This window comes from Equus caballus, chromosome 23 (assembly GCF_041296265.1).
Source record: "Equus caballus isolate H_3958 breed thoroughbred chromosome 23, TB-T2T, whole genome shotgun sequence".
In the NCBI taxonomy this organism is placed as follows: domain Eukaryota; kingdom Metazoa; phylum Chordata; class Mammalia; order Perissodactyla; family Equidae; genus Equus; species Equus caballus.
Window position 1 is genome coordinate 15,002,256 of NC_091706.1, and position 25,736 is coordinate 15,027,991.

General features: G+C 43.8%; 2 long non-coding RNA genes across 2 annotated transcripts; one reads left to right on the forward strand and one right to left on the reverse strand.

Annotated features, from left to right (window-relative positions):
• Window positions 1-16,741: 16,741 nt before the first annotated feature.
• LOC138920387 (uncharacterized) lies at window positions 16,742-18,002 on the reverse strand. The gene is made up of 3 exons (XR_011431482.1): window positions 17,821-18,002; window positions 17,151-17,398; window positions 16,742-16,939 (listed from the first exon to the last, which is right to left on the reverse strand). It is a non-coding gene; the product is annotated as an uncharacterized lncRNA (long non-coding RNA).
• On the forward strand, window positions 17,363-22,643 carry LOC138920388 (uncharacterized). Its single transcript, XR_011431483.1, has 2 exons — window positions 17,363-17,553; window positions 20,895-22,643. It is a non-coding gene; the product is annotated as an uncharacterized lncRNA (long non-coding RNA).
• The last annotated feature ends 3,093 nt before the right edge of the window (window positions 22,644-25,736 follow it).

A 25,736-nucleotide genomic window follows, 5' to 3' on the forward strand; every position in this document is an offset into this window, starting at 1 on the left:
GTTCTTTAGGGGGATAAACTGTGCTTTAATTTTAAGAAACAGATTTTAAAGCTTGCATCGAATACTTCCCTAGGGTCCATGGCTTTTTTGAACCTTTGAAGTGTGTACTCTACAACACAATAAATTTCTAGGAAATAATACCATAGTAATTTTTGGATTTTGTGGAATGCTTTGCATCTTTCTGTTAATAGTTTTTGTAAAAAAATGATGTACATGAAAATGTAAATACTTTTGTATCCTAAGGGTTGTGTGACCAGAAAAAATGGTCTTTTCCCAAGATCTTAATGACATGACGTGCTAGGGTCACAGTCTTGTCTAAACCAGGGAACAGAGTAGTTATCTGCTGACAATTCCCTTCATCTTGAAGTTTCCATTTTAGGAAGAATATAAAATTACCTGACCTTGTCAGGAACCGAGGAACTTATTTATTTTTCCAGATTGTCACTTCCAAATAGAAACAATCCTGCATATTAAGAGAAGGCTTCAAATAGCTTCTTAAAACCTAATTCCAAGGCTTCAGGTATCAGTCTTGGAAAGTGTCTGCCTTCTTCCTGAGAATTTCTTCAGGACCTCCTCCCCAGTCTGCTCATATTAGTCCCCCAGGGCTGCTGTGACAAAGTGCCACAAACTGGGGGGCTGAAAGCAACAGAAATGTGTGCTCCCACAGTTCCGGAGGCCAGAAGTCTGAAATCGAGGCGTCAGCAGGACTAGTTCTCACCAGAAGCGCTGAGGGAGAGTCCGGTCCAGGCCTCTCCTCCAGCTTCTGCTGTTGGCCTGCGATCCTCGGCGTCCCTTGGTTAGTGGTCGCATCACTCCAGTCTCTGCCTCCGTCTTCACACGGACTTTTTCGCTGTGTGTCTTCTCCACATGGCCTTCTGATAAGGCCACCAGTCATTGGATTAGGGCCCACCCTACTCCAGTGTCACCTCATCTTAACTAATCACTGCTGCAAAGATCCTATTTCCGAATAAGGTCCCATTCTAAGGATCCGGGTGGCCAGGATTTTTGGAGGGACACTGTGGGCTGGCCAGCATGACCGTTGGCTCTGAGCAGAGGTGATCGCCATCCCAGGCACCCAGGCACCTTGTCAGCACGCTGGGTATCATCTGCCAGTGAAGCTGTAAGGTGTGAGGAGCAGCTTCAAAGACCCAGGGGTCCTAAATGTGGAGGCTAAATATAGAGGCCCTCAGAGAGAAACGTCTGCTTCATTGTGGAAAGCGCTGGCAATCCATGGCGTTCAGGCTTTGCTGGCTCCATCCATCTGGGCTGTCCCACAAGGATGAATTTCCAAAAGGTGGAAAAGAGCAGAGCGTAACTGTAAAAGGAATAGGGTCGAGGCTGCCAGGCGGCTCTAAGAAACAGGGAGACTTACTGGTTGGCAAAGCTCACAGTCACCTTCCCTAAGTCTTGAGGGTTCCTGACATTCTGCTGGGCAATTGTGAATGCAAATAAAGCCCGACAGCCTCCTGCACGATCCTCCACGTCTGTCCCAGTTCCCCCAGGTCACACAGCCAGGAGCCTGGGGTAGCTACGAATATGCAGTCCCCTTAGAAACACACGCTCTCCTCCAAACTAAACAGAGTTATTAGGAAAGAAGATTCAAAATCTTCAGATTTCTTTAAAGCCCATGAGGATGTACGCAGTACTGATTTTTTTGGTTGAACCGATGGGGGCGGTAATGTGGTTTTTCACCAACAAGGACTAAATGCATATCTCCATTCTCCCATTTCTCATTTTTGCCCACAGAGCAAAGAGAGGCATTTTTTTGCATCCTTCTAGCTGCACCCCTTCCAGGCTACAAGCCACCATTAGCTCTGGCCACACGAACCTGTGTTTTCCAGGGAATCTCCTTCACGGAGCAGCCTCATGCAGGTACACAGCAGAACTGCAGTGTGCAAGAGCACGCGGCTTGGAATTCAGAACACTTCCTTACTTTGCTAACATGGTTTTAGAAAGTAATTCCTGGCTGCCCGGGGGGATTTTAGAGGAATTGTTGGCTACATACAAACACTAAAAAATATGAATTAATTTTAATTCCATAATAGGTCCCTGTGGTTGCTCTCCTTCTTAAAGGAAGGATTAGAAGAAGGGAAACATTTCGTTCTATTCATCAAACATCATAGTTAATACTATTCTGACATGAAGTCTTTGTTTACCTAGTATATTAGGTGTAATAGATTTGTCAAACTACTTCTTCCTATTAGAGGTCCTGATTTAAACCCACTTTAAATCAACTTTAGTTGGCTCAGTATCCTCACCCACAATGATTTTAATTCTGTGGAATTAATTACTTGGCTTTCCACTCAAGCTTCACCTTTATCTGTGGCTTTAAAAAGTGTTGCCAGTGTCGCTGGTACTGAGCTTATACCAGCCAGGCAAGAAAGCCCACAGAGCAAAGAGGCTGTGTTGACTGGATGGTTCCTGTTTAAGATGTAGCAATTTTTACATCAGTGATCTGCGGCTATCTTTCTGAGCAACTGAGGCGGTTTGTGGTTTCCTTCTTAAGCTCCGCAGCTTCTCAAAGTCAAAGGCTGGGATAAGAGGTAGGGACGCCATCGTGAACTCCTGACGGAAAGGGACGAGCTTACTCGTTAATCTCGTCTTATTCCTAATACTCCCGTCTCCTTCTTGATCACTTCCTGAGGTTGAAGTCTATGCATTTTTTGGTGGACAATATGTTTTGCTACTTTTCTCAGAATGAAGAAAGTTTTATTTGTTTATGGTTCTTAAAATAATATAATCAAACTGTAAAAAAATCCAATTACATCAAAATTGTCAAAACATCCCCTGCAAAAAGTTTTTAAAAAGTTAAAACATCCAAAATTAGGTCACTTTGAGATAACTAGTGTTAATATTTTAGGGTATATCCTCCCAGATCTTTTTCTATGCAATACACATATTGCTTATAGGTTATAGTTATAAAGTTGTATTTTCCTGTATATATGGATGTATATAGTTTTCTTTTTCACTCTGTGTTAGCTCTTCATCCCTTTCAATGTCTAAATACAGAATCATATTCTGAAATAGCCCAATAGAATTCTCTAGATTTTATGGATGGACCTTAACCAGTTTCCTCTTGGTAGATCTGTTACTTTCCTCTGTTACAAACATGGCATGTATTTTGTGCATATTATTTTCTTATCCACAGAAAGTTTATATTTTGTGCAACTGGAACCAATTATTTGTTGCCTTGTGTGTTTTCTTCCCCCAATTAATGAATTTAAACATCCTCAACCAATCACTCATGACCAACCACTTCTACAAAACGTGGCCTGATCCTTTCGGGGTCAGCAGGAGGGGACGTGGACGTGTGCCTTTGCCACCACTTCCTTCAGCTTATGGGATTAGTCTCCTTCTTCTTACCCGTGGCATGTACGTGACCAGTGGGCACACACGCATGTGCACGCATGCACACACACCACGTACAGGCCACTACATCCACGACTATAGACATTTAAGAAAATGAAGCTCTCCTGCCCCATAATGCTGGTCAAATATATTCCAAAATATGCTCATTTTAACATTTTGTGGCTACTTCTATATTTGAGTATTATCTTTGGAAAGTATGTTTCAAATATCAATTCCAAATACGAAAAATATTTTGAGCATGCTGAAAAAATGAAAGATGGAAACACCAGCATTATAAATACAACACATTTTAGCCAAGCTCTTCAGAAAATAATCTCGTCTGGAAAAAAATCATCTTTCCAGTTCTTCATTTTAGGGATGCATATATTTAGTGTTATTGTTAGGGGAAAGCATACTGCCAAGAAGGACTACGACGTTTGTCCTGAGGCTCATAAACCCTGACTCCGTGCACTTCTCTTATTAATAGAATAATGCAAGGAAGACTTCCATCTGCAGAGCATGTGTTCACATGCATTTTTGCCTTTTGTTATTTATGATAACTCTGTGAGGGGAGCTGGGCAGTCTTATAGTCCCCATTTCAGGGATGAGGACCCCGATCCACGGACCCCTCCAGCGTGGGGCGGACGAGTTTCTGAGTCAGACTCTAGGATTCTTTTCCTCTGGTCTGCTCTCCTAGTGTAGGTGTCAGCTGGTTAATTTATAACTCCATAAAGTCTTTCTGTTATGATAGTTTTCCCTTACTTCAGAGTTTGGGTCCGTAAGCACCATTTGGAATGAGATCATTTTCCTATAAAACTTCTGTTAATAAGTTCCACGACTGATTTGTTAGGCATCCATGAGGCGTGTTTGCCGTCCAGGTCCTCGGCGTTCAAAAATGTTTCTAGGGGCCTGTTTGGGGGGAGAGAAAGTTGTCTCTGACGTGCTCTGCTTTCCAAAAATGTCATCACTGGGCTGTGTGTGCTGTGTGTCCCTTCTACCTCCATTTCTGGCTGTCCCCCGTGTCATCTCTGAAAAACCCCTTTTTCCACAGTTGTTTTTATTAATCTATGAATTTTAGTACAAAAATATAGCAAATTCTGCTTTATTGATAATCCTAAATCCTATATATCTTTCAGCCCCAAATACAGTTAACATTTAGATGTATTTCTTCCTTTTTTTAATTCATCCTTTCCAGTCTTTCTTTATGCCTATATTTGCTCTTTGTTTGTTTTTAAAAATTCACATCATGTAGTATTTAAAGAGTTTGTAGGCTGGTTTTGAATTTAAAGTTATAAGCATTTCCCCATGACATTAAATAAATCAATGTATGTCCTTATGGTGGACTATTATGCAACTATGTTTATAAAAGAATATTTAATCGTTCTTCTATTTTAGGCCATAAGGTTGTTTAAGCGTGATGATGAGGCTAACTAAACTTGGATCTTTTCTTGAAAGTTTCAGGCAATTTATTTTTCCGTTGATGATATATGAAAGGGTCTTTTTCATGGCCTCTTCTAAAAACCTTATCATTTAAAAATATTTCATTAAAGATCACCGCCAATTTTATAAACAAAAATGGTACCTATTCTATTCTGTTCATTTATTGGACATAGACGTGTTTGCTCTTCTGAAGTGTTTTAGGGGAAATCGCCAGCTCCCTTGCTTTGTGGTGATTTGCATCTCTCTGATTGGCCCATTCTGCACCTTCCGATGAAGACAGGTTGTCTGTGCCGAGGGACTGCTGGTGGAGGTGTTGACTTGCACAGCCTCTGCTCCCAGTCCACTTGCGGGTGAGGAGCATGTTCTCCCACCTACAGCTCCTGACCCAAACCAGTTCCATGCAGTAACTTCTGCTGGACTGAGGACCACTCTTCTGTCTTTCTTGCTGCCCACTCTTCTGAGAAGTGGGAATGCCCAAGGACACAACAAAAGGATGCTTTCTCAGCGTGCCCTGCCTCTTAGCCTGTTTCGACAGCATTTCACTTAGCAGCTCTCAGCTCCCCGGATGCACCGTATCGCAGCCACTTTCTGCTAGGCTCGTTTGGGGATAGGAATTGCACTTTCACGATGAGAAAGGCAGACGCTGACTGGATGAGAAGGAGAGAAGCCATCTCCAAAAAAGTGGTGCTTTTGCAATGGAAGGAGCGCTTTCAAGTTTTGAGAAGCTCTGGTCTTTCAGCCGAAGGGCGGGCAGTAGGGAACACACAGAGTCTTGGGTTTTTCTCTCAGGTGACAGAGGTAGTCTGTTTCAGGTGGCCAAAGACAAGTTGCACACCAGTCCACAGTTCTTGAAGTAGTGGAAATCTTCCCTGATTCTAACAGTAGGAGGGTTGCCAGTATCAGTTGCAATGTAGTAAGTTTTCCTCTTTCACCAGATACGTCTTTGCAGGTGTTTTGATTGGAATATCAGAAGGTTCCATAGGTGAATTATAATCATACCCTTTAATTTTTTTTTTAAATTAGAAGCTGCCACTGGTTTGCTGTATTTTAATGGCAGTATCCATCATCTCTGACTACTACGTGTACAGACAGCATACCTTTATATGCTTCTCCTGCATTTAAAACTGGGAAGGCTTTTTGCCACCCAGAGAGCACGTCCTCCATTCTTGTCCCCTGTTCTGTGACAGCACTTTGCCCCGTAGCTGGTTTTTCACACTGACTTCCCTAGAAGAACTTGCCAAGTGAGGGGCAGGAGTGACACGTTTTCCTCCTTTGGAACACACACCCTGTTCGTTCTCCACCATGAAGGCCACCAAACCTTCTGAACGGTTGTCCTTACACTCTGTAAGGCTTGTTTGGCCCTTACGAACATCAGAAAGAAAATAATAATATACATCAAGCATCCCCATTTTAAAAAGCATTCCCAGTTTGATTTAAAAAATAGTACCTCTGATTCTAATTTTTCTATCTCTGGTTACTAGTAAAGGTAATTTTTTTTCTATAATTTTGCCATTTTTGCTTTCATGAGTTGTCTTAGAATAGAGTTCCGCTTTCCTTGTTTCTGAAGTGTGGCTCTGTTGTGTCTTTTCCTTGCTCCTGGTGAGGATTCTGTTCTAAGTTGCTTACAGCTTTCTCAGTTCTCAGAGGTTTTTTCCTCAGCCTTCATCTGAACAACTTCCACGCCTTTTCCTAATCATCCTGCAGCTCCCTGCTTCTCACCACAAGCTTTCCTTGATCCATCTTACTAAAAAAACTCATGTTTCCGTTGCCCTTCTGATACCGCTCTCTAGAAGGCTGGCTGTGACCCCCAGAGCAGTGGAGCATCCCTGTCTCTGTCCTCCTTTAGCCCTCTGTGGCGTTCGGAGGGCTTATCATGTCTGTTTCACATGGAAGCCCTCTCCCTCTTTGGCATCTGGGACCTGGATTCGACTCCCGAGGGAGATCTGTGACATGGTGGAAAGAGTCAGGGCCACAACACTGCCACTAACTTCCCCGTGGTGCTGAGTGATATGTGCATCATTTTAAAGTTTCCCTCTTTGCAAAACTTGGGTTCTAATATCTACCTCATAGGTACATTATGAAGATCAAATGAGATAATGCAGGCGAGAGCATTTTTATATCATATTTTGACGTGTATTCACTCCACAGCTATGCATTTAGAGCCTGCTAAGGACCAGCAACTGTGTCGGGAATAAAGGATGCAATGGGACCAGGTCCCCAGGAACTCATGGCTTCCTGGGGGAGTCAAAACGAATCAAATAATTTTACAGAAGGATATAAAGTTGCCACTGTAATCAGTTTTGGAAAGGGAAAACATAAGGTGCTAGGAAAGGATGCAATGGGGGAATTTGATCTACTCAATCAGAGAAGTGTAGAAGGCTGCCCTAGGGAGTGGCCACTGGATTGAGCATGATGTGGAGAGGGCACTGAGGCAAAGAGATAAGAGAAAAAGTCCTCAGGCAGGACAAAGTCCCTGTGGCAGCAGGCCCGAGGGCTGGAAAGACGACCACAGTGGCTGAAGCACAGAAGGAGGGAGAAGGTGGTACTTGAGAGAGAGATGGGGGCGGAACTTGCAGGCCTCGTGGCCACGGTGAGACCTGGCATCTCCCTAAGAGCAGTGGCAGCTGTTGGAATCCTTTAGCGTGTGCACGCGGGCAGCTGCCGCCACGACTCTGCATGTCTCAGATCTCCGGCTGCAGTGTCGAGGGGATTGGAGGAAGGCCACAGTGGGCTCAAGGAGACTGCTTCTCATTCTTTCCTGGTGATGGCTGCTCTTCCTTCTCTTGACTTCTATATGTACCCCCTTCCTTCATCGTTCTGGTCTCTATATCCTAATTTTTAACCACCTGCTGGATATGTCTCCTGGCAGCCCAGAAATTCAAGTACATTCTCTTAGCCTCTGCAGATGGAGCCTAGGAAAATACCTTCAACCGCTCCCCTTACCTTGGCGCTCATATGCCATCAGTCACCATGTTACCCAGGTATGTAGTGAATGACGGTCAACCTATAGCACCTCTGTAACCATTTCCTGGACCGTTATGAGACTATCTTTCTAAGCCCCTTCTTAGTCCTCAGATTTGCTCGGTTCCACTTTATCGTACGCCGCTGCTGTCAGATCAGTCTTCCAACGGGCATCTCCAGTTAGGACTTTTTTCTGCCTAATCTCTCTAAACTCTTCACAGCTACTCTAAACTCTAGCCGAACCGATTTACCCACTGTCCCCTGCTTCCCTGCCTCCATCTACAGATGCTACGGATGTGCTGGTGCATTCCACCCCAATGCCATTCTGCCTTTATTTCCATCTGTTGGAATCCTAGTCATTTTTAATGCCTCAGCTGAAATACCACTGCTCACAGGGGACCTTCGCAGACTCCTCCAGACTTACATGAAGTTTCCTTCCTCTGAACTTCTTACAGCACTTTACTTCTCTCTCCTTAATGACGCATAGCACACTGGGATTTGTACTATGCACATTTTGTATATTCGTCTTAGTCTCTCTACCAAGCTCTTTTGCCCTTAAGATCTGGGACCACAGGTTACTCACCTGCGTGTTAGTTACAACACTCATATCTGTGCCTTGTGCATGGAAAATGCTTGATAAATATTTATCAAATTAATGTTTCCTTTATGATAATAACTAATTATGCACATATGATTCAAACTCACTTTTCTATTCTTCACTGCTGTGGGGTGTTTGCCATATCCTTTTGGAAGTTTGGAGCAAATAATTTTTTTCATTATTCTCACTCAACTATTTCCTCGCTCTTTATTTATTTGTTTTTTTTGGTGAGGAAGATTGGTCCTGAGCTAACATCTGTGCCAGTCTTCCTCTATTCTATATGTGGGATGCCACCACAGCATGGCTTGATGAGTGGTGTGTAGGTCTGAACCTATAAACCCCAGGCTGCTGAAGCAGAGCATGTGAACTTAACCACCACCCCACAGGGCTGCCCCCCCTCACTCTTTCCTATCTCCAAGTGTACAAATATGAGCAAGACATTCTTGAACTGTATGTTATAGAGAGAAGAAAGAAAGGGGCAAACTAAACAATTCCTTTTACGTTTCATCCTGGTTAGAAGCCAACGTAAATGCTTGTGCTAAAGAACATGCCTATTTCCTGCCGTGAAGGCTTGGCCGTTTACCCTGGGACCCCTCTCCACCACTGGCTGCCCTCGAAAGACTATTAACCCCTGCTTTAAGCCAGCAAACCAGATGTGGGTTTTTTAAGCAAATTATTGGTTATTTCACCACATGTAGTTCTTGCAGTTAAGCGTTTCCAGCTTCTCAGAGCATTCCACAGGAATAACATCATATTTTTCCTCCAACCTGTTAATTAACATAATTATTTATCAACCCTAAGCCACAGCTTGAGTTTGTTAAGTGGCCAGCAGAACATATATTCCCTGGATGGAGCCCAATGCTGCTGGAGAGAACAATTCAGCAATTAAAAAAAGGAAAGTCTTGTGGGGAGTGGGGAGCACACTCCATTCTTCCTCTTGCTTCTGGAGAGCATCATTCTGGCTCAGGCTGCACCCCCAGGTCTTGGCTGGATTTCCCTAATAACTAGGCATTGAGTCGACATGTTTTTTAGAATGAAGGATTTTTCTGGTGATCTCTGAGTTCTCATCCAGCTTCAATATTTGAAATCTGCTTTTGCAGATTCAAAGGGTTGAACTGTGAAGTGAGGTGAAATGCTGTTTTTCCTGCTGCTCCCCAAATCTCCTGGCATGTTCTTGGGATTAGCAGAGAGTTCCTCTTGATGTCCCGCCCACCCGACTCCTGCCTGTGCTGCTTTCCTATCAGCTGGCAAAGACTAATAGCACCTTCCCTTAACAAGGGCAGTTCTCCAAGCGTCGTCCGGGAGCTCGGAGGGTCCCCGAGACCCTTTCAGGGGAGCTGCTAGGTCACGACTATTTTTATCAGTGTGGTCAAATATTTGTCTTCCTCTTTCTTGTTCTCTCCAAGTGTATAGTGGAGTTTTCTAGCAGCTACATGACATGTGATATGACAATAGGTTGAATATAGAAACAGAACCAAGAATCCAGCTATCCTGTGTTAAAGCAGATGTTAAATTAAAGAGATTTGCAGAACTGTAAAACAATGCCACGCTTCTCACTAAATTTATTTTTATTTTGAAAAATATACTTACTGTCCATAAAAGTATGACTTTTATATTAACATGTAATGTTTTTATTATTTTTCAAGTCAATTAAGACAAAAAGTTCTCAGTTGCAACTTCTAGCATAGCAATTATTGATAGATATTGTTACTCACGTAAACAGAAGCTCTTTGTGACCCTTAATAATTTTAAGAGTGTGAAGAAATGCCGAAACCAAAAGGTCTGAGGCCCACTGTCTTTCACATACCATTCATGTGAAAAGTCCTTATGCTACCAAGCTTTTGTCATTATGTAGGCAAATGGCATGTTCCTCAGAGAAGGAGTCAAACACACCAGGTATGTGTATGTGTTTTAACCCTTTGGCAAGGACCATGACAAATCGCTCCATCGATCAGTAACCACAGCCCACTGAGACAACCCCTACAGCTTGCTCTAGAGACCGACCTCATGCAGTTACGGTCAAAGTGTTCTTACGGGAAGAAGTCAAAGGCTGAGGATGAGAGAAGCTGGGAGCTGTGGGGCTAAGAGAAGGGAAGAGAGTTTTGGAATTGAATTGATGTTTGAGGAAACGCTCATAGGTAGGAATATCTGCTAGCTACAAGTTTTCTCCCTTCAGTATTATTCCTTGAGAGCAGAAAACCCATTTTCAGAGTTCAGCTACTGCCTGCACTGTGCTTTTTGTGAAGACAATAATTAGTAGCTTGCAGTGGATTCCATGTGAAAGTCACAGTGGCTCCAGGCTGGACCAGAGATGGATACATGTCAAATATTTAAGTAGAAGTTTGAATGGTTGAACCACAAAACGTTTGGGTTTTATTCCAATTCCCGTAAAGTAGACCCCATCTTGGAACGTCCTGTGACTATTCCGTCTCTCCCAGAGCTCATTGACAAAAAGCCTTTCCAGCAAACGGTGGTTTATTAGCACATTAGTGCGTGCCCTTACTCTTCCATTCTAAGAACAACCTCATACACCCACAGCCAGAAGTCATTCCCACTCTGTTTGCAGAACCCAAATAGTAGCTTATTCACACCATTTTGACCAGGATCGCAGTCTTCCGAAGAGTAGAAAGAATTGTAGCAACTATTCAGTTAATCAGTTTTGACTGAACTGCTAGAGACATCACACCATGAGGGTGAAGAGAGATCTAAGCCAGCCGTTGGATCCTGGGTTATAAGTCCTTTTCACATTAAATTGCAGTTTTCAGTGACTCATGGTTCCTTCTCACTCACGCATTGCTACAGCATTCCTCAAAATCACCCTCAATGACTTTAGGAGTCCTCAAGGTGGGCATGGCTCGGTGTGCTAAGGAACATGCCCAATCAGCTTGGATATAAACTCCTCAGAGCGTTCGTTAGCCATCCAATCCAAAGTACTCCTCCAGCCCTGGTACTTTTAAAATGCTATTTATCATTATTTGAACTTGTCTTTTTTTTTGTTTTTTTGTGGAAGCTTGGCCCTGAGCTAACATCCGCTGCCAATCCTCCTCTTTTTGCTGAGGAAGATTAGCCCTGAGCTAACATCCTTGCCCATCCTCCTCTATTTTATATGGCGGACACCTACCATAGCAAGGCTTGCTAAGTGGTGCATAGGTCTGAGCCTGGGATCCAGACCGGCAACCCCACCGGTCCAGCCCCATGAACTTATCTTTTTCAGTTATGTGTGTGTGTGTTTGTACTGACTCCCTCCTTCCATTAGAATCTAACTTCATGACACAGGCACTTTATCTTGCTCGTGCTATATTCCTGGCACCCAGAACAGTGCCTGGCGCGTAGTAGGCTCTCAGTATTTGTTGAGCGAAAGAATGGAGTTACAGTGCTCTCCTCTGGTGGGGTCCACTCTGAACCTGAGTTTTAAGCTCTACTAACAGCTATGATTGTATCTTAGCAGGGACAGACTCAGAGAGAAGCAAAAGCAGGCTTTTTGCCCTTGAATGGCACATAGTGAACTTGGGCACTGTAGCAGACAGGGCCTGCAGGAAACTAGATAAACCATGGTTGGGTAATTCAAGGAGAGGCTAATAAAAGACTATCTATAAAGGCGTGGGCAAGGTTTAAAGAATCTAATGAAGGATGCTGCAGTCCCCGTTGGCTAGTAATGCCAGGGAGCTATCTCCCTAGAACCCCGAGAATGTGGGCATCAGGAGAGGGCTCCTGAGAGGACCTGGAGGCTCAGGACAGGAAAAGTAGCCATATTTGCTACGTTCTGCAGGAATAGAGCCAGAATCATGAAGTGGAGCCAGAAAGGTAGAAAACTGAGACGGGGAGAGAAGAGGGAGGGAGACAGGAAAAGAGAGGCCTCTGGGACCTGCATGGTGGGAAGAGAAATGCCATGTGGCACAGCATCTTCTGGATCCCATGTGTGTCTGTGACTGTCTGATGGTGACACTGCACTGTCCTCAAAACAATGGCAGCCTTATTCCCGGCTCCATCCTGGAAAAGTGCCTGTAGATCCTCAGCTTTCTGGCGTCTTCTATGCTAATCATCTTTGTAGAAGAACTTGCTGACTAATCTATGCCACTTTACACCAGGGTGACAAAGATCTGCCCCACCCTCTACCCAGGGAGGACAAGGAGGACAGAGCAGATTGTGGGGCGGGGAAGAAAACCCTGTCCAACCCCATATAGAAGGCACAGTTTACAATGTCTGGCACACCGTGAGTGACCAAAACATGATTGGCAGTCATTATATTAGACTCCCAACAGATAGCTTGGCTTTTTTAGATTTTCAAGGCCCCTCTTAGGAAACTCGAAACAAGTTGAACTGGAACTGTCACAGACCTTTCAGTGCCACTGCCCAGAGTGGTTCTCAAAAGCAGTAAATCCAGCGAAATTCACACTCAGGCAGCCGGGCTCCAGAGCCTTTGTTCTCAAGATGCTGGGGGTGCCTCACTGATACCCCTCGGTACTCACTGAGAATTCTCAGGCATGCCAGAGGCTGCCTACTGCCAGCTCTGCGCTCACTCCAGAGGACTTTCTCCAATTGCAGGCACAGGTAGACCAGAAGTACCGAGGTGTTAACCCCCAGGAATATCCCTCCACCAACAGCCTAGACGTGGTAGCTATGTATTCCAGAGATTTGCCCCTCAAGTGGGATAACTCTGACCTGCTCCTCATGGTCTCTCACAGCTTCCTAGCAGGACTGAGCCCTGGGAGCCTCGTTCCCACAGCGTGACCTTGCTCATTAATGCACCCTGGATTGGCTTTCTCCCCTTCCCTGGCCCAGGGTCCCTTCCTCTCCTGGTTCTTTCTGGGATCACCTCCAAGTAAACTGCTTGCACTTGAATTCTTAGCTCAGGGCTGCTCTGGGAGCAAACTAACGCTGAAGTGTTGCCTACTCTGATCTCCTTACCTTAAATTTCCCCCAGCCTTAACGTCCCATCCTCCTGGGCACCCCTTCCATTAGGAAACACTCTCGGTTTGGTTACTTATACCTTAGAGTGAATTTAAGCCAATGAATCACCATTCCCAATTGAATGGTGAAGTCAACCAAGCTCAGCGTGCTTTGCCTCTGTCCTTCTTTGTGAACTCCTGGGAGTGTTCAGCAGAGTTGATCTTTCACTTATATCACCCCTCTGCTTTGCATTCCAAAGTGTCACAAAGCTTTGTCCCTCCTCTCTTTCCAGTGAACTGCTATGTTTTTATCCTTTGGAAAATAGCTGATTTTTAGAAAAAGAGGAAGAAAGGACACATATGATTCTTGTCCCTCTGCCGTTTTCTCTCCAGTGCCAGATTAGTCCATTGATTTTCACAGCTTTAACAATCACATTTGCATGAATGACCTGGAAACCTGTATCTCCACCACTGATTTCTCATCCAAATCTTGGTCTCCCGCTGTCTACTTGAACACTTCTTCTTACATGTCCCTTATTCTCAAATACAGCCAGTAGATGCAAAATAGAATTCCTCATCTTCTCTTTAAAACATCTCCTTTTACTAAGTTGCCTATTTATACCAATGGTGATATCATTCCCACAATCCTCCAGTTTCAAAATCTACTAGTCATGTGTATTCTTCCCTTGCTTTCGGCTCCTCAGTCCTTTACTACTTCCCAACTCCTCTCTAACCTCAGACTCCTCCCTGTTCAGGTTGCTGTATAGAGGGGATGGGCTAATTTCCCCCAGATTCTTCATTCACCTTGTCACTATGCATCTCAAAAAAATGCTAGCAGCTCTCAACTGACTTTAGGATGAAAATACAAATTTCTCAAAAATGTGTGTGTGCTTTTGTCTTTCTTTCTTCTTTTTAAATTTTATTTTAAAATATCTGCTCTAGTCTGGCTAAAAACTCTTTATTCAGTTTGTCTTTCTCTGTTTCCTAAAGCAAATTCTCCCTGCAGCCAGGCTGGTCTGCCCAGCGCTCCCCAAAGTCATTCTCACTCTCGTCTCTGGGGTTTTGCTCATGATCCTTCCTTAACTGTAGTTGAGAACACAGCTTGAGCCCTGCTGTGTGCTAGATGTTATACAAAACATTTAACACTCTATATAATCTCATTCTTTCTCTAGCATAACTCTACGTGCTAAAAACTTTTATTGTTTACATACAAAGAAACCAAGGTACCAAGAAGTGAAAGCACATTGCCACATTATGCAGCTGGCAAGCGGTACAGCAAGATGAGATCTCCCTTCTCCCTAATTACTATTAAGAAAAACCCTGAAACTTGGAGATCCTTTCAATATTGTGTCCTTTCAATGTCACGCTGGAGCATTGTCTAACAGGCTTCAACAGAGAGTACCTGATTCTCCAGGGAAATGTACCTTTGTTTGATTTATAATTGACTATTGATTAGAACCCAGACTCTGTGAAGTGAACTTAGTGAAGCTTGTCAAGTCGCAAATGATGTTTCTGCTCTTCTGTAAATGCAAATATTTTTGTCCAGTAGAAAAGAGAGCTCCAAAAGAGTTACAGTTTTGTTGTCCTGAAGAACATTAGCCAGTTCTGTTTCTAACTCAGCAACTTCGTTTCAGTATTCTGACTCTCACTAACAATATATACTTTGAGTTTTCCTTGATTCTGTTAGGTCGTCTTTATGATGCCATTGATTCCCTTATTAATGAGCTAAGTGGATCTTTGAAAGGTTCACAGTACATATTTTTATGAGAGTCATGCTTTTAACTTTTAGAAAATTATACTTTGACTATACAGAGCCTACACACTTAATTACTACGCTTAATAACTTCGTGCCTCCCAGTTCCACAATGCCTGCCCCTTATATACCCAAACTTTCAAATTTCAATGAAGACTCATCTCTCCTCTTGAAATCTTCCCTGAATATTCCAGTTCATGCCCATCACTTTCTTCTTAGAATTTCTAGAATACTCATTGGTCTTAATGACATACTTCTTTAATTTTTACCTTATTGTCTTATTCACCAATCTATATCTGTCTACCCATTTATCTATTTCCTGCCCCCTCCAGGCTGATGGAGAACCCCTATGAAGTATTCCTTCAAGAGGCTTTTCAAATTACTCACATATTCGCCCATCTTTGCCCCGAAAGTGCTTGGAATAGCCTTAGACACAAAGTATATGTTCAATAAATCCACATTGGGTAAAATTTATTTGCTCTTTGCAGGTTAACCTTTTCTACAGCTCAGAATTCTCCTGAGTTATATTTAAGCAACTTCAGACAAAACAGAGAGGCATTGTATCCAAGAATGAGTAGCCCTTAGGAGAGAATAACGGGGACTAGGAAATTCTGTGATCACACGAAGAGGGGAAAATGTCCTGTGCAAGCCTGGGGATCGTAATAGTTAACTTTAGAATTTGCCCACATAGTTAAGCCTCATTCCAAATGCCACTTTTCTAAAAAGCTAACCCAGTGGCAATCTGGGCCTTCCCTTTTGAACCACAACTCTGTTTAATTTCAAAACAAGGGCAGATAAAATATGCTAATACACAGCAAGTCTCCCCATTGCTATTCATTAGGAAGCCCCTTTCCAGTGTAAAAGTCCAGTCTTCCGTGAATTCACAAACAAATGATTGCCCTTGTTACTGGCATTCCACACCGGTGATAAAACATGTGAGTGAATCAGCCTCAGCCTGATTGTGTGAGTTTTCTTCGGGAAGGTACTGCGTTCTTTGTCTTGAATATATATGAAAATATATCTATGTGCACTTGTAGGACATTTTAAAATAAGCGCACTTCTTTCTGCCGGGACATTAATAGGAAATCCCCTGAGATCTCCATCTGGTGGTGATGGTGGTGGTGGCGATGGTGGTGGCGGTGGTATGTTTTATGAGTTCAAAGTCTTTGCACTTGAGCTGTAGGAGCCTGCTTAGCATGCCATGTGGGCCACAGCCCCTGACATCCTTAACTAGAATAGCAAAGGGCTGGGAAAAGGAACACGATGGAGTACTAGCAGCCGCCAGAGAGCAGGGTTGGAATGCTGGCTCTGACCACAAATTGGTCCCCGGAACTTGTGTTTTTCATTAGGCTTGCTGCAGTAATGCCACTTTCTAGCATTCCAAAGGATATTCAGACTTATATTAAATTAAATTCTCCTTTAAAAATCACTCCATGTTGGAACAACGTGAAGGATCAGACTGCAATCAAGAAAACTCAGGAAACATAAAAAACTAAGGCTAGCTCTGGCCTCTGCTTATGTTGTGGTATGAATGTACAGTGCACATTGTCCACAATTTACTAGGTAATCTGCAATATATCTTAAAGATGCAGGATCACCTTGAGCTTTTAATTGACTACTTAGCTCAAGTTTCCTTTTAATATTATTGGTGGATTGCAGAAGACAATAGAGTGACCATAATACATTTATATGCCAGACATGGGAATATGTTTTATTTATTTATTTATTTAAGATTTTATTTTTTTCCTTTTTCTCCCCAAAGCCCCCTGGTACATAGTTGTATATTCTTCGTTGTGGGTCCTTCTAGTTGTGGCATGTGGGACGCTGCCTCAGCATGGTTTGATGAGCAGTGCCATGTCCGCGCCCAAGATTCGAACCAATGAAACGCTGCCTGCAGCGGAGTGCATGAACTTAACCACGAGGCCACGGGGCCAGCCCCGAGAATATGTTCTGTAATGTGCATAAATAAACACTCATATAAGCCATGTACTTGTTTAAATGCACTTATACATCTGTCTGTGAAATCTCCAGCTAAAAATCAAGTAGGTAAGGAACTTGTCTCTTATTCTAAAATCAAACTCTCACCATAAATCAATTCTCTCTTTTTATCTCTCAAACACACATACATACCCCATACCACATACACACATAAAATTTATACCTGCACAATGAGGCTTCTGAGTTCCTAAATGAGCAAACGTATTAGTCAGAAGAGGCTAGGCGACGCTGCAGGAACAGACAACCCCAAATCTCAGTAGGTTGACTGTATCAGATTTTATCTCCCTCACGTACATCCTCCGTGAGTATGGGCAGATCCTCGGGACAGCTGTTTTCCGTAAGCTGGCTGAGCCGAGCAAGCCAGGCTTCTCCAATATTCTCTCACTTCCGTCTCAGCACACGCATCCAGGACTGTAGCAGCAGGGAAAGAACAGTCCAGAGAGTCAACCACGGTGCTATCACGTGCCGTCTCCACACACATGTCATTGGCCAAAGCGAGTCACTCTGCCACACCTAACTTCCGAGATGAAGAGAAGCACTCTTCCCCTGTGTCTGAAGAGATACTGGTGAGTAACAAAAAATCCTGTAACATGATCAATGGAGCCTAATAATGTAACTGATTTTGAAATTAATCAGCTATTTTCTCTCTCTCTCTCTCACACACACGCACACACACACACACACACTCACACACACACTCACACACACATCTGTGTAGGAGGAGAAGATGTCAGGTGTAAGCAAAGGCCCTTCCTTCTTTCCCCAGAACAGAATAACTCAGCTTGATTACAGAGGCCACGGCAGGTAGGGTATTTCTTTAACTGAAAGTTTACCTTTCTTTAGAGGTTTCACATCATAACAGTATCCAGTCTTTGATAAGGAAGATTTTCAGTCCTTTTCTTGAAAGTAAACTTTAAAAAAGGAAAAATAGAGAATTCTCTTTCAATAAGAGTGAAGTGTGGAAAACGGAAAGAAAAAGCAAAGGGTGAGAGCGTGGATTCTCGCAGCAGGAGTCAGGGAGTGAATGCATTTTGTTTCAGGCCAACAACATGGGTGTGGACTCCCAAGTCCCCAAAAGGAACAGAGTGTATTTTCAGCTCTGATGGGACCAGTAGATGAGTGGAATGCAGCAGGCTTTCCAGGTTCTGGAAAGGAGCAGTGAGGATACCATTTACAAAAAACTTCTTGGCAGTGCTTCTCCTGCAGGAAGGGTAAGACAGGGCGGGTCGTCAGGGGAGAAGAGAGACGCTTTATGTCCTTGAGGGCTTGTTCACGATATCCAGGTGCGTTGCAAGAAATGGCAAGTGCTTTTGTACGTATCCAAGGCGCTGTATGATCTAGCTCCTGCCTACACCTTGCCAGCATTGTCTCAGGCATCTTTCCACCCCCTCATCACCTACCTCCCAAGTCTATGTTCCCACCATGCTGGGCCTTATTCTATTCTTTGAGTGAGTAATTCTCCCTCCTGCACAGGGCCTTTGCATAAGCAGTTCCCATCGCCAAGAATGCTCTGCCTCATCTCTCCTCCCCTAAGTGAAGCCTGTTCATTCTTCAGACCTCAACTCAAATGCCATTTCTCAAGGAAGCCTTCCTTGACGATCAGAGCCACCATTATGTGCATCCACAGTACTGTATGTCCTTCCTCCTAACAAATTCTATGGTTTGTGATTGTGCGTGGATTGGTGTAGTGGTCTGAAAACCATTTTTCTCGTGCTAGTCTATAAGCTCTATGGGGACCATCTCTGTTTTTCTTGCCTTTGTACCTTTATTCCCTATCTCAGTGCTCTGAACATATACCCCAATAAAAATTTGCTGAATAAATGCAGTGTTGTACAAATAAATGATCACAATCTATCATGTTTATATAGCCCTATTTAGGTATCAAGTATTTTACCTCCATTTTCTAATTTTTTATTCACAATAGATGAGTACTGACAGACGCACTTAGGTTGTAACTTAGGGGCCAACATGGATGGTACTTTATAGCTATGACTCTTTATCCAGTGCTCTGACCCTGTGAAAGTTACCACACTCCCCTGGTTCCCATCCTTATGTATGTAAAATAAGTGTTAGATTCCACATATGTAAAGAGATCCTCCAAATAAAGAAGAAAAAGATCAAAGCCCAAAAGGCAAATGGACAAATGTATGAACAGGAAATTAGTAGGAGAGGAAACACAAGTAATTGAAAATATATTAAATGACACTATTGCTAGTGAAATGCCAATGAAGAAGCTCACAAAAGTACTTGCGTTATAATTCAGATGTCCAGAGGAAATGTTTCTTTATTCTAAAATGTGATCTGGTCTTTGTCTAACTCTCACTCACTGTGTAGCAGGAAAAAATTATATATATATATATATTTTTTTTTTAAAGATTTTATTTTTTTCCTTTTTCTCCCCAAAGCCCCCCGATACATAGTTGTATATTCTTCGTTGTGGGTCCTTCTAGTTGTGGTATGTGGGATGCTGCCTCAGCGTGGTTTGATGAGCAGTGCCATGTCCGCGCCCAGGATTCGAACCAACGAAACACTGGGCCGCCTGCAGCAGAGCGCGCGAACTTAACCACTCGGCCACGGGGCCAGGGAAAAAATTATATTTTAAAAAACTCATCCCAATCTAGTCACTAATAGCCTACACTGATGCAATTAATTTAAACAGTCCATCAGTTTGGCTCAATGGCTCTAGGTAAAAATACTAGTGTCCCAGAGTTCCACCCACTTTCTCTGTTTCTCTACAAGATGACTTTGGGTGTGTAAAGAAGCTTATTGGGTCTTCATGATGTGGGGCTCGTGGGGAGGAAGCTTCAAATCTGGATGTTGTGTCCACGCGATGTCTCTGCCCCGTCTCCCTGTCCACCTGTTTGCTGGGTGCCTTGATGCTGAAGTCTGCAGATCATGAACTTGGTGTTTGCTGTCTCTTTGACTTGGTCATAGCCAGGTGGACTCAGGGATTAGCTGTACCTCATCTAGGCTCTCACCATCCCTCTCTGTGTCTGCCTGCTACACTTTCCACCTGAACTCCTGGCCTGCTTTCGGCTCCATGCCACAGTTGATCCCATGGCAAAACTGTTGTCTGCCAGCTCAGCATCCATACTACCTGGGGACCGAGGGGTTCAGCATCCCAACCCAAAAGACAGCACCCTCCAGGCTCTTATACGAGAACCTAGACTCAAGAGAGGAATTTTACTGGATTGACCCAAAAGGGGTGGGACCAGAGGAAAATATTTCAAGTTTAAGGAGCAAAAACTGCTGAAACCTGAAGAAAGAGGTGTCATTTAGCCCACCTAAAAGAAAAAATGCGCTCCTTGGGGGTGTCTGTGAGATGACATCTGGACGCCGCTTCCATGCAGCACCCAGACAGGAGCTGAACTGGGGTGCGCAGGGGCTGGGGGGCCTGCAGCCTAAGAGTGGTGGCTTTGAGAGTTGTTGTGAAGGACTCTTATGCCCACATTTGCCCCCAAAACTTCAGGGTGTCACTTGTCTTCAAGGTAGATACAGACTGGGGCAATGAGTCTGTCAGGATAGATCAGCATGAAGTAAAAATAGAGAGCCCTCCTAGAATGCTCTGGAAGGCATAAGACTTCTAAAATTAGACCTGATGGTGTAAGTGTGTAAGAGGAAACCCCAGTATCCCCTGGAATGGAATTTCCCATCAGCCCAGTGGGATGGAGTTTAGAACAGATTACATTTGTTTAGGGACAGAAAATAAATGTCATATTTCTTTCTCTGTAGTATGTGAACTAAAATCCTTACCCACACATAAGAATGTAAATATATAAAGAGAGGTCAGGAAAAGAGAAGGACTGGATGGTTTTCAATGGTAACCTTCGCAGGGGGTGGGGGTGGAATGGGGAAGGGGGACAGGGTCCTTTCTGGTTTTCATTCTGTATTTATTTTTCTTGTTTAGATCCATGACCTCAAGCCTCCGTTCTTTCCTTACTTGTGTAATAAGAACATAGGATCAAAAGAGAAATGTTGAGTCAGATGATCCCTGAGAGTTTCTAGCACTCTGCTGTGCTGTGGTCCTGCGATGACTTCCTCCGTGGCCAGCTACCAATGAGAGTGACCCAGCTACGCACGGCCAACCCCTCACTTCAGCAGCCACAGCCCTCCACAACGGGACGGCACCCCCTTTCCAGCGCCGCCTGCCAAGCTCCCTATCTGCCCCTTAAAATTACCTGGAGGAACTTTTAAAATGCACCAGATACCTAGCCCCCATCCCAGAGACTCTGAGTCAATGGTCTAGGGAAAGCCGGGCCTCTGGATTTTTTGCAGCTCTCAGGTGATTCTAACGGCAGCCAAACTGAGAACCATGGTTAGACGCTTCTTCCTGGGGTCAGCCTGAACATGGCCACTGTTTCCCGCCTCTGCCTTTGTCCTGCTAGATCCTCTGCCCCCACCACAGTCCCTGCTATCTCTTTTTGTCAAAATCCACTCTCTCCTGGAAGGTCTTCCCAAATCCCACTGTCTCGGTGTAGGCTTTGTCCCCGGCTGTGACCTTTCTTTCCTAAGAACCCGACTGGACTTTATCCATCCTGCCCCTGTGATCTTCATGTGGGCACCTTTGCACTGGCATTAGTTGGGCGTTGGCTAATATACAGGACCGGACGCTGGTTGAGGCCGGGGGCCGGGGTGCGTCAACCCAGAGGAGATGTGGGCTCTACATGCAAACAGTGGGGGACCAAATTGCACTGACCTTCACAATCATTTTGTCCAGACTAGATCTACATGGACTAAGTTACATAAACATGTGTGGGCAATGGAAGGATAAATGGATCATGTTAAACTTTGAGAAAACTGCGGCTAAAGACTTCTTCCTTGAACACGTCTCCTGAAGAGCACAGCCCCTGTGCACTTATTGTGGTCACTGGAAGTCAGATGGAGGAACCACTTGCTGCTGGGACAGCTTCTGCTTGAATGGGGGGTCTTGGGTTTAGGAATTCTGATTTTACTGAAATGAGCTCATAAATTTAATCTCCTTAGTGTCTTACGGGAGGAAAAAATATATCCAAAAGTTTAGTCCAAAAAGTACAGAGATAGCAAATCCCAAAGAATCTATGAATGTCGGTTAAGTGGGAGAGGAGAGAAAAAAACAGCATATCCTTTCCCAAGTCTGTACACACCTCCCCTCTGGCTCCTGTTGATGAGGATGCCAATGGGAGCACTCCCATGCAGAGAGGCTGCAGCGTGACCCATATCAGGATGCAGATCTAAGCTGCACAAGCCTCTGAATTTAACTACCAACTCACGAGAAACACAGGGACACATAACTATGTCCAATGACAAAACAGGTGCCAGTGGCAAAACCCAGACTGGGAAACTCTACTGTACAGATGACCCGGTTGTGTCAACAGATAAACTGCAAAGAAGGATGAAAGAGAAAGGGGTAAAGCGTAGATGGAAAGAGAACTTAAAAGGCATTATCGACTCATTGCTAAGTATTGGCCTCATTATGATCCTGATTCAAACAATAAACTGTAAAACAAAAAGCGTTTGTTTATGAGACGATTACGGAAATTTGCACACCAAAGACATATTTGACAATAGCAAAAATTATTAATTTTGTGATAACGGTATTATAAATATTATATTTACATTATTATATAATACCACTTATTATAAAGTTTAAATAAAGAGATACCTTTATATTTTAGAGCAACAATGTAGAGTTACAATTATATCATGTCTGAGATTTGCTTCAAAATAATGTGGAGTCAGGGAATGAGTGAGGTACAGCTGAAATGGGATTGGCCTGAGTTGACTTTTAAATGAGTAAATGAGTTTATTATATGATTCTCTGCTTCTGTCACATTTTGCAAAATTATCTAAAGTATTAACAAAAAGATATAAAAGTATATGACACTAATTTAAGTAAAAGTAAATTAGTAAGAAATTCACACATTCATCACATTTTCAAACAGATCAGGAAACGAGTTTAATGATGAGAGCCGTGTGGTTTGCCCAGCCTCTGATCCCTCGCATACATAAGGGATAAAGCATTGTCAAGCTAATAACAGAGGGAGGGAAGGAGGGAGGGAGAAGTGTCTTCAATTCGAAAAAGTGATAGATTTGATATCTTGTTACATTTTTGCCTTAAAGTCTGGTTAAAACAGAAACTACAGTTTCAAAAATTCAAAGCCATTTGCCGCCCCGTAGACCCACTGCCTGCTGGTGGTGGGCAGACACCTGGAGGTCACAGAGTGAAACACTGAGCAAACAACTGGCTGCTATACATTTTCAAGCCTACTGGGGACAAAAGGGCTGTCGGGGCGAGAAATACGGAATTAGAGGGAAATGCCACACAGAGGGTGCGAGGCTGGGCTGCATGGAGCTGGGGACCCTTCATAGATGGTGAGATACTGGTATGTGTCCCGTGGTGACACTGGCAAGGACACCGTGGGCTCTATTTCTTCATCTTAGTCATGAGTGTAAGATGAGAAGGAATCCACAATCCACCTTCAAACATGAACTTCTGGATAGTGAGAAACAGCAGAGAGAAATTCTGATAAGGTGAACACCAAGCTGGGATGGAGCACGGAGACGGGGAAGAAGTCAGCACAGCTCCATAAGGCAACTTATTGTTCCTTCTGCCACTACCTGGACTTCCTGTTGTCCCTGCCTGCTCTCCCAGCAGGGCATCAGCTATACTGGTCAGCAATGATTGTCTCAGGAAGTAATGTCACAGGAAAATGAAGTGAAAAATAGAAAGCTCACTGTGGGTGACCCAGCGCAAAGGAAAAACTTGTTGAGTCACTGCATGCACGTTATCTGAGACACACACCATAAAAAGGGATTCCTCAGGACGCAGGGAGTGGGAAAGGTAGCTAGAGAGGATGAAGGAAGGGAAAGAGGAAGAGCCCAGCAAAAATTGCGGAAACGACTGTCCAGGTGGCATCAGAGACCACCCGCCAACCCTTAGCACATCTACCCCAAAGAGCACATCTGGAGTCCCTCGAAGCCATAGGCAGCTGCACCACGCACCTTCTCCATTAAGCAGTTCTCCTGAGGTTGCTGCTTCTATAGCTGTGGAACCTCAGAAAAGCCTCAGGAATCAGAGGATGGGGAAAATCTAAAAGGGCGGGGCGGGGGGGTGGTGAGGGGAGAAAGGAAGGGGGCAGCGAAGGGTTGAAAATTTGTATGAGAAGCGGTCAGACATCCAAATGCAACTGATACAGTGCCTGATGTGTAGAACATCTGTGTAAGAGTCTGGGGATGGGTTCTTAGAAGTATATAAAAATTAAAGAAAAAACTCCAGAAAAAGCAAAATTGTATGAGAAGAGAATGTACTTTTAGTTCATTACACAGCACGATGTGAATAATATTTACATAGCCATAATAATATAAGCAATGAAAGTCCATTTATTATTTTTTAAAGTAACATAGATTTCTTGGGAGGTAGGAGGTCCATGTACATGTGGGAAGGTGGGTAGATCTACATTCTCAGCGTCCACAGCATGAGAACAGTGAACATTTAAAGGTGATCAGAATCAAGAAACAGCATTTCAGCTGGTTATTTTGAAAAAGGGACACAAATACTACAAGAAACATTAAAAATAGTTGGAAGTGTTCCCTGTGGAAAGCTGAAATTGAGGATAGAAAGCATAAGGCAGGGATCAGACAGGAACCAGCCTAAGGAGACAGGGTCATCTGCAAGGCCCTGGCCCCTCAAGATAAGGCCCCTAACCAATCAGCAGGCTAGGAGAATCATATCGAAACCACCAAGATCCACATTCCACAGCCTCAGGGTTTTCCCAGGCTTACGCAAGGCCCTAGCACCCAGGAGCTGTCTGAAGGTGACCCTAGCCCAATTTCCATAGTAAGAATCACACCCAGGAGTGGAGAGCTAGCGTGCTAATAATCTTGCCGCACAGGTGGCAAGTGGAACGTCAGCGCAGGCGCGAGGAAAGCCCCGCCTCCACATGTCCTGACCGGCCCTCCTCCCCAGCCTCTGCCTAATAAAAGCGCCGCGATCCTGCTCCCTAACGAGCCGGTCACCTGCCTCTTTCCTTTTCCACCGGATCGCTTGTGCCTCCCCTGTGCACAAGCTAGTAGACTTTTCCTTTTTTACTCCCATTGTTGTCTCTCTTGATTTCTATCCTGGGAGACAGCAAGAACCCAATGTGCCTGTAACAAGGGTTGCCTGATTTCTTTCTTGTTTTTTGGGAGGGGGGTTTTATTTGATCTTTTAAGCCATATGCATCTGTTACTTAACATAAAAAAAATCAAATTTGAAAAAGTATAAAGTATGAGTGTGTCAGCTGGATGATTGAACTAGTCATTCGTAAGTTCTAAATTTGAGAACCTGTGATTCTCTACCAAAGGATGTAAATCGCCTCCAGCATGGTGCCTGGGGCAGAGGAGGTGCTTAGGGTTGTTCGGGTTGTTCGTTTCCAGGAGCTTCCAGAGTCAAATATCTTGTGCCTCTACTGGGAGTGGCTTTGTCTGTTGAGGATGTGTTTTCACTTTTGACATGAAAATCTGCTTTAGCTCTCCGCTTTGCCCTCCTGTTCCCGTGTACGTGTGCATTTACACCATTGCCAATCAAAAAAGACTTTTGAAAATAATTGTGTTATTGAAGCATAACATACATACGGTAAAGTACACAAATCTTAAGTGCATAGCTTGATGAATTTTTGCCAAGTGAACACACCCGCATAATCAGCACTCTGATCAAGAAACATTACCAGCAGCCCTGGTAAACAAAATAACTATCCTCTCATCCTCTCCAAAGGTAACTAGTGTTCTAAAT